The sequence below is a fragment of the Coregonus lavaretus genome (genome assembly GCF_964263955.1).
Source record: "Coregonus lavaretus genome assembly, chromosome: 17".
Taxonomy (NCBI): domain Eukaryota; kingdom Metazoa; phylum Chordata; class Actinopteri; order Salmoniformes; family Salmonidae; genus Coregonus; species Coregonus lavaretus.
In genome coordinates, this window is record NC_140004.1 from 13354528 (window position 1) to 13364984 (window position 10457).

Below are 10457 nucleotides of genomic sequence, written 5' to 3' on the forward strand. Positions count from 1 at the left end.
GGGAGAGAGAGGGATGGGAGAGAGAGAGAGAGGGATGGGGAGAGAGAGAGGGATGGGGAGAGAAAGAGAGGGATGGGGAGAGAGAGAGGAATGGGGGAGAGAAAGAGAGGGATGGGAGAGAGAGAGCGATTGGGAGAGAGAGCGGGATGGGGAGAGAGAGAGGGATGGGGAGAGAGAGGGATGGGGAGAGAGAGAGGGATGGGGAGAGAGAGAGAGGGATAGGAGAGAGGGATGGGGAGAGAGAGAGGGATGGGAGAGAGGGATGGGGAGAGAGAGAGGGATGGGGGAGAGAGAGAGGGATGGGGAGAGAGAAAGAGAGTCTTTGAGCTTTTTCAAAACCACAGAAGAAAAAACAAGCATTTGTCTGTGACAAAACCAATTTATATCCTTTGTACGATAATATGAACCATTATTATTCCATCAACTCACAAAAATACCACAACAGATCATCATCTGAATATAATCATCGTCAGAACTTGACGATGAATTCATTAACGAAACATCAAATCTTATTTCATTCTACAGCAGCACTTTCATTAAACCAGCCATGCTGCTAACACAACAAAACAGCACATTATGGATTCCTACACTCCGAACGGAAATGGATGCCAGGGGAAGTGGATATCGATTTCATGTGCGCTGACATTTAGCAAAGTCCTTTTCTTTATTAATCTCTAGATCAATAGCTGAGAGAACAGTGCCGATATTGTCTACAATACAATAGAGAAGGTACAGTACAATAGAATAGAATGCCATTCCAATGTCATAGGTCATGATATAATAATTTACACACAGAAGTATTCCTCTCACTACCTCACTGCTCAGTTCTCAGTCGCCACAAGGTGGTGTTGGCTTATTGACAGACGCGAGGGGCTGCCATATCTATCAAAGTATTCTTCATTTCAATTTCGAATGGAAATACTAGAGAAATGTGAACAGATGAGTGAAGAGTGGCGGACCCTCTGTCCATCAGGCCTGAGAGAGGTGAGACGGAGGTGGGCTATCTTGGCAAGATGTCCGTCAAACGGGTAGCTATAGAAATGCCAAGGCCCCCGCTCACCCTCCTTGTCATTCATAGCCTATGATGAGTTGGCATTTCACTAAAGGTTAACTAATTTTCACATCAAATTTTGCATTGGTGATTAGATACAGAAAACCTAATGTGGGGTTTGGTAGCATCAAGCGCTGGTTGGAGAAATAATGGGTTCGAAGGTCCCAATACTAAATGTTGCATAGACCTCAGCTGAGATCAACAAGAAACCTATTCCACTGTTAACGGCTCAGGTAAAAATTCCCTATCACTGTTAGGAAGACAGCAGTCACATTTTAATGTTCATTTTGGCATCAATAGGAAAAAAATGGTCACACATACTTGAATCATTTTAATAGCACACCGTTCCATCCCAATGACCCCATTGATCCTTTAACATTCATGCCTTGCCTTTAGTTCAGCTGGCTAACAAGGTAGGTTACATATTGACGTATGCATTACATACAGTAGATTCACAGACTTTAGCAAGTGATATGAGAAAGATACTGTTTCAGTGGCTAAAGCACAGTCATATGGCGTGATCAAGCACCATGCTGGAGAGGATCTGGTTTGCAGTTCCCTGGCTGTTGTTGATCTATTTCTCTGCCTCTCCCTGGAGCAGGTACAGATTGGAAGCTGTTTAAATATCAATGAGCCATGACTGCAGGCAATCTCCACAACAGTACCATCTGCTGCAGTTAACTAACAGTTGCTGCTGCCTCTCTATAAGACTTACTCTCCCTCTAATTCAGTCAGGACCAGTTGAAAGTGTGAGCTGTGGCCAATCTGAATCTCTATCACAGTTGGGGTGACAGAGGGCACATCCATTGTTTGGCAGGCGGTGTCAGTGTGTAACTTAAGAGGTCAGTGCAAGGCTCAGGTCTATGCTGCCACTTTACCCCTACTCCATCCCTGGCTATAGGCAGCTCTGAGCCTACCCCTCCTGGCTTCCAGCCTCAGGCCTACAGCCCCCATCACCCCTCCACTACTGGCTTTCACTCTCTGTCCTATGACCAGACCAGACTCCCCCCCCTCCACCTCCATGCACACCCCGATCCCTAGATCTCAGGCTAATGACATTCGTTACTCACGTCCCAAAATTGATTTTTTCTTGCATTGCACCAGTTGTGTCATTATGGCAGCTCTGCCTGCCTGATGCTGGTCTACTTCTCCCAGCTCTGCTCTCAGTCTGGACTTTAATCACTGACCAACCACACTGTTCTGAATCGCCTCACTCATCTATCTGGGTGTGATTAGTACTGCCTCAGAGTGATGCAATGATCTCCCAATGACCTCCAGGATATGGTAATAATGAAAGGAGTAGGATGAAGTTGCCCCTAGGAACAGATCTACTATATAAGCATACCCTCCTGAAATCCAAAATGTTGCCTCAATGTGCAACTTCAATTTCCTTCACATCAAATGCTATGGCAAAAACAAGTTGATGATAAACTCATATGATACATGAGAGAATCAGATTTTATTTTGCAAAACCATCAGTAATTGACCCTGGTACTATGACAGTCTTGCTAAAGATGTGGGGATCCTGCCTAGCAACAGCATGCAAGTTGACTAGACCTCTTCCTTCAACCTATAACTGTGTGTCCTGTCCTTCCAGGGAAGAGCAGAGTGAAGCTGGAGGAAATCATCAACTCATTTAGACCTGATTCAGGCTCTTTGTTAGAGAACAATATAGTTTGGTGAATGAAATAATCCTGTCTGAGGGCTATTTGCATAATGGGAATTCATTGCACAAAACATTTCTCATATGACGTTTTTTTTTAGTCTCTCAAATTCCATTACTGAGCATGAATTATGAAAACAGTGCCATGTATGAGTTTGAAAGGAACTTGGGCGACGTTAAACTGTTAAAGCAATTACAAGCTAGGTGGAGGCAGCCAGGCTGTAAAATTACCCAGACAAATGGCTCTGTCTATGAGATTATGTCTGCTAGCTCAGGGACACGACTAGGTTGGCCTAATCGAAAGTAATATTGAATTATTATTTTTATACGGCAAACCTTTACAGAACATGGCAGTAACATTATTTTACAGGATTTACAGAGAAGTAACGTATGCAGTTACTTTGTAGCTATTTATAAACGGCGATAAGAATCAAATGTGATCATATGTGATTCTTAGAAGAGGAGTTGACTGTTTTGAACCCACCATGCTACTGTCCTCTACCCTGAGTAGAAGTGTAAGAGCCTACAGGAGAGGAGCTGGGCTGCTACTGTCACAGTCCAGATGACATTTAAAAGGCAGGGTTCACCACACCTTCTCCTGCCTCATCAACACAGCTGAGGAACAGATAATACACATACATGTTTGACCCTGACTCTACAGTCAAGTCCTCATCACTCCATCTCAAGTTGTTTTTCAAAGGGAGGAAGAGAAGAGAAGGATGACAGACAAATATGTAGCAGAGGTTTGTAACGAGGGAACCAGTGCAGGGGAGAAATCAAAGGAAAGTGCTTTACAGATGTGACGAGACAGGAGGGAGAAGAGAGGACAGAGAAAAGGAGAACGAGTAGGAATACAGACAGTTTCAGTAAATGTTTTATAAGCCATAGTGCAGGGAAGGCTGAAGGAAGTGGATGTTTAAAGACCTGCAAGGATTCTCTAAAAGCCAGGGTCGAGGTTTTGCAGAGGAGGAGACTACAGCTTGGGTTGGCTGACTGAACAAACCTTAATTCAATTAACAAAATTGGACCTTTCCTATATTCACAGTATATATGACTGCAGGAAGTGGTGTTTTAACACTAAAACCGCTGGGTATCGAGGGACCCACCTTCAAGCTAATGAGCAGTCACTTTGACTGCAACATTCTAACAGTGTAATTAATAAATGTCATATATGCTATCGCAAAAATAATCATTTGGTTGTGTTTATGAAGATCTAAAGTAACATTAGAATATTCTTTTTAATTTTATTTCAAAAAACACAATAGCATTTTCATTAGCTTATGTTACTGTAGGCTATATGTATTTTTTTATTTTTCATATCTAATAGTCAGTCAATTTTATTTGTGGAGTGCCTTTGTTGCAACTATGAAACACAGAGCGTATGTGTTCGAACAGGGTAACAGCTTCTTTTCATAACAACAAAATAAAAAAATACCCCAACCACAGAGATGCATGGTCAGCAAGACGTGCGGTCAAATGATGAAAGCATCAGTAGCCTAAACATCATTATAAAAGCCAAGTGGCCTTAATAAATAGTGAAACTTGGCACAAAAGCAACAATGGCATTATAAAATTACCCAGACAAATGGCTCTGTCTATGAGATTATGTCTGTTAGCTCAGGGACACGACTATGTTGGCCTGATCTAAGGTAATTTTGAATTATTATTTTTATACGACAAACCTAAGGCTTTACAGAACATGGTAGTAACATTTGGAAAGTATTCGGAAAGTATTCAGACCCCTTGACCTTTTCCATATTTTGTTACGTTACAGCGTTATTCTCAAATGGATTAAATGAAACATTTTCCTAATCAATCTAAACACAATACCCCATAATGACAAAGCGAAAACAGGTTTTTAGAAATGTTTGCACATTTATTAAAAAAACCTAAACAGAAATACCTTATTTACATAAGTATTCAGACCCTTTGCTATGAGACTCAAAATTGAGCTCAGGTGCATCCTGTTTCCATTGATCATCATTGAGATCTTTCTACAACTTGATTGGAGTCCACCTGTGGTACAGTTTATTGATTGGACATGAATTGGAAAGGCACCTTTCTATATAAGGTCCCACAGTTGACAGTGCATGTCAGAGCAAAACCAAGCCGTGAGGTCGAAGGAATTGTCCGTAGAGCTCAGAGACAGGATTGTGTCGAGGCACAGATCTGGGGAAGGGTACCAAAACATTTCTGCAGCATTGAAGGTCCCCAAGAACACATTGGCCTCCATCATTCTTAAATGGAAGAAGTTTGGAACCACCAAGACTCTTCCTAGAGCTGGCCGCCCGGCCAAACTGAGCAATCGGGAGAGAAGGGCCTTGGTCAGGGAAGTAACCAAAAACCCGATGGTCACTCTGACAGAGCTCTAGAGTTATTCTGTGGAGATGGGAGAACCTTCCAGAAGGACAACCATCTCTGCAGCACTCCACCAATCAGGCCTTTTTGGTAGAGTGGCCAGATGAAAGCCACTCCTCAGTAAAAGGCACATGACAGCCCGCTTGGAGTTTGCCAAAAGGCACCTAAAGGACTCTCAGACCATGAGAAACAAGATTCTCTGGTCTGATGAAACCAAGATTGAACTATTTGGCCTGAATGCCAAGTGTCACGTCTGGAGGAAACCTGGCATCATCCCTACGGTGAAGCATGGTGGTGCCAGCAGAGTACAGAGAGATCCTGCTCCAGAGCGCTCAGGACCTCAGACTGGGGCGAAGGTTCACCTTCCAACAGGACAACAACCCTAAGCACACAGCCAAGACAATGCAGGAGTGGCTTCAGGGCAAGTCTCTGAATGTCCTTGAGTGGCAAGGCCAGAGCCCGGACAAAGAGCCCGATCTCTGGAGAGACCTAAAAATAGCTGTGCAGCGACGCTCCTCATCCAACCTGACAGAGCTTCAGAGGATCTGCAGCGAAGAATGGGAGAAACTACCCAAATACAGGTGTGCCAAGCTTGTAACGTCATACCCAAGAAGACTCGAAGCTGTAACTGCTGCCAAAGGTGCTTCAACAAAGTACTGAGTAAAGGATCTGAATACTTATCATATTTCAAGTTTACATTTTTATAAATTTGCAAAAATTTCTAAAAACCTGTTTTTGCTTTGTCATTATGGGGCATTGTGTGTAGATTGATGAGGGGGAAAAAACGATTTAATCCATTTTAGAATAAGGCTGTAACGTAACAAAATGAGGAAAAAGTAAAGGGGTCTGAATACTTTCCGAATGCACTGTAAGTGTCAATATGACAGCAGTAATAAATGGACAATTATTGATACGTCGGATACCATGGCGAATTTGTCTGTTTGTTATCAAAATGGAGGTAACGCGTGATCTCTCTGAAGTGATCCTGTGACATGGTTTCTCCAAAGAAAAGTATCCCATACATGTCTGACCAGAAGCTCTCCATATACACGGACATACAGGATTGAAACGAACGCTTCCAGCTCATCAACAGACAGATCCCAGGCAGTGTCTCCTTACTCCGTGTGCACCTTAGCCATATTACAGTCCCTGAATGCTGTAGCATGTCCATGTCACATAAACAACAAAAGCTGGTGAGTGCATTGCTGATGTTTCTTGCTTGAGATGTAGGGCCTGCTCTCTCAGGGATGGCATTGTGTGCTGATAATCGGCCCGTAGCATTGTCACCGGCTTGTTCTATTTAAACGGTGCCGTCCCTTCCTCTCTCCTGTCTCACTGTTTAATTTGGTAGTGGCGCAGGCACCTGCTCAGTGGACACCATTCTGGCTTTTTTGCGCTTAGGCCTCAGAGGTGTAGTTATTCAGGCTGAGGCACAGAATCAGAAGAATACTCATCAGAGATATAATTTCCCACATATAACAGCAGATGTAATAAATTAAGTAAAGTATGATGGGGAGAAAGGGGGAGAATGGGTGAGTTGATGAGCGAGGGGAAACAAACAAATCATAATTATGTAATCACCAATTGTGAATGAAGAACAGGGTGGGCCATTCTATTGTATTGGTATATTCCAATGATAATCTGTAAATGTTATGTACCCTATATCAGTCCACCAAATCCAAGCAGTTTAATCAGTCTACTAAGGTCTACTTGGAGTACACAGTGAGGCCGTGCGTAATTTACAATGGCAAGAAGACCAAGATGAATGGATGCACATGCTGCGTTATCGCTGCTACAAGATCTGGGTGAAAACGACTCAGATGGAAGAAATTACATTTGAGTCATCTGAGTCGTTTTTCATCCAGATCTTGTAGCAGTTCTGTTCTTCATTCACAATTGGTGATTTCATAATTATGATTTGTTCGCTTCCCCTCGCTCATCAACTCACCCATTCTCCCCCTTTCTCCCCATCATACTTTACTTCATTTATTTAATCTGTTGTTACATCTGTGAAATTAGTTTGGTATAGTTTAGGTTCAGTTTCGAGGCAATTATTGGGGTGATTATCAACTGGGCACGGCACATTCCACTGTCGGGAGAAGGAGCGTAGCAGGCCCTACTGTCGGTAGAAGGAGGGGCAAGGGGGGTAAACCGTTTAAAAATGACATGCCCTCATATAACTGGTTATAACTCCAGTTCTGTTTGTGATATTAAGATTCTTACAATAGCGGTGTGTTAAATAGACTTATTGTCACACCCTGATCTGTTTCACCTGTCTTTGTGCTTGTCTCCACCCCCCTCCAGGTGTCGCCCATCTTCCCCATTATCCCCTGTGTATTTATACCTTTGTTCTCTGTTTGTCTGTTGCCAGTTCGTCTTGTCTCGTTAAGCCTACCAGAGTTTTTCCCGTACTCCTGTTTTGCTATAGCCCGTTTTCCAGTTTTTCCCGGTTTTGACCATTCTGCCTGTCCTAACCCTGAGCCTGCCTGCCGTTCTGTACCTTGTGACACTGTTCTGGATTACCGACCTCTGCCTGCCCCGACCCTGAGCCTGCCTGCTGTTTCTGTACCTTTCGGACTCTGCTCTGGATTATTGACCTCTGCCTGCCCTTGACCTGTTGTTTGCCTGCCCCCTGTTTTTGTAAATAAACTTTTGCTATTTTGAACTGTCTGTATCTGGGTCTTATCCTGAGTCGTGATACTTATTTAGGAAAAGTCAAGGACGGAGGGGACTTTAAAAATGGCTGAGTAATACTTTTTTTTAAATTCACGAGCAGTCAAAATGACTGCTTTAGTGGTTCTAGTGTTAAGAGCGAGGTCAGCCTGCAAGGATCCTGGAAAAGCTCTGAGAGCCATTGTGGAGAAGTAGGATTATTATGAAAGAAGAAATGTACAGGAAGTGAACTGAATGTGACCTTTCCTAATGGTATATATTCACACTGAATTCCATATGACTGATAGGTCAGTGTGTTGGTAACAGACACAGCCAGTCATGATGAGATGTTGAGTGCACATTGGAATTATTAGGGTTGACCTCTAAACGACCTGCCTGTGCACCGCAAGCTCTTCCTGTTCTTCCTGCCTGTTGAAAACAAGTGCTGGATTCAGGCAAGGCTCTATAATAATGCCCTGTGAAAACAAAGAAAAGGCCTTTCCAATACACCAACGCTTCCATAATATTTCACTAAACACTCAACATATTTTAATATGAGCACCCAAACCCCTTGGAGACACTGAGGCTAAACATGAGGACTATCACATGCCCTCCCAAACCTTTCCACCTGGAATGGAATGGCACCCACCATGCACCTCAACCTTGTAGACTTCACTAGCTACTCCTCCTCTTCTCTGTCCATCCCACTTTCTCTCTCCCTGAACGCTGTTAAGTGAATAAATGATTGTGTGTACTCCCATGGAGGATAGAGTGAGTATAAATAAGACTGTGCACGTATTCTCCTGTGGATGTCTGCTGCACCTCCAGCTGTCTCTGAGGATGAGAGAGAGAGAGGGGAGGTGGGGGTGGGAGGAGGGGGAGAGAGAGGGAGGGGGATGCAAACAGAGAAAGAGAGACAGAAAGGAAGATAGAGAGAGAGTGCTGACTCTGTTGATGTGTCGGAGGTCGCGCTGTGGGAAGTGTTGCGGCATAAACACACACATGCATGCACACGCACAGTCGCAAACACACACACACACACACACACACACCCGCACACACACACACACATCCAGGGGTAAGAATAGCAGTGTTACGTAAGGGGTGGGAGCAGCAGGAGAGCAGCCTGAGGGGAGCTCCTGGGCCTGGCTGAGTTGCAGAGTGACGCACCAATCTGAACAAGGCCAATGGCACACCCTCACACTGATGTGCCCAGCACAGGAGGGCCAATCATAGCCATCTATCAACATCTCACAGTGACAGCGATACATTTAACATAATGCACTCAGCCAGAACATCGCACACAGTCATTGTATAATGCATTAGACAGAACAGAACAAATGGCACTGAATAGAAAACAAATGTCCACTCTCTAATCTCTACTTTCACTTCCACCTGCCCAGTCTTCTCAGCTCTTTATAAAAAAGCTAGTCGTACAGCAACAATGTTTCAACTGACATAGTCTCACTCTGGTATGGTGCACATTCATGAATGCATTAGCGACAGGGAGAGAGGTAATGGCACAGATTGACTGTTATTCACTAACACTCTCTCAGTGCTTTAACGAGATCTCCTTTCTCCGTACATCGATCTGTATTGATGAGCTATATAAAACACACACGCGGGCACACACAAACACACACTAACAGCTCAGCCTGGGAGGATCGATTGATGAGGTGCGGAGGAGGAAATCTGCATTCCTCCCACCTGGGAGTGAAGATATAGGGAGCTCTGAGCTGAGCTGAGCAGCATTGCTGTGTTGCTGTGCATAACTTCAGCAAATCAATAGACTGGGAGATAATGAGAAGGACCCCTAACCCCCATCATCTGATTACACCAACAGATTAGCATCAACAGCTACACACTGGCCCTATACCATCACATCTGAGGGGTATACTACAAAGCAGGATTAATGAGATCACCAGATAACTCGGATAAACAACTAGAAATAGTTTCTGGTTCATCAATTGGTTGAAACAACTGAATCCATCCATGCCCATTTGAAGCAGATATTCCTCAAAAATGTGAAGTTATTTCCGAACATTTAAGTAAGTTAGCTTGCTAACTCTCTAATTATCCTTTGTAGTATACCCCTCTGGCCACACTGACTCGGAGATTGAGACAACAACACAACAGTGGATTTACTGGGACAGATCAACACCAGAATGGACTGGATAGGGCTGATGCTTTCTGTTAAAGTAGGATATGTCTATAATCGTACATCCTGTGAGAAATCAATTAAACCAATTTAACGATAAAAGTCACCTTGTCCTACAGAGATTTACACAGTTATCAAAACGTCACGCCAGGGTAAGCATACACGAAACACAGCCCTTTTTTAAAGTGTTTCAAAAAAACGCTATGGGGAAATGAATGGTGGAAAAACAATTGGAACCATTTCCCTGTTTGACCGCTAGGTTTTATGGGTATTATGACTCATACTGTGGTACTCTATAGTATATAACACAAGGTCTAAGTCCCAAATGGCACCCTAGTGCACTACATAATATGGTGCCATTTGGGACACAAACAAGGACATCCATGCTAGCTAACTCCATCCCTTAGCAGGAGGAGAGTCCATTGTTTGAAGACTGAGGGTCAAAGCCCCAGAGCAGTGTTACCTTCTGAAGAATCAGATTCTGAGAAAACCTCTTCTGAAGTGTCACTTACCTAGAAAGAAGGGAGAGAGGGGGGAGAGGGAGAGAGAAAGACAAATGTTATCAGGGCAGGCCA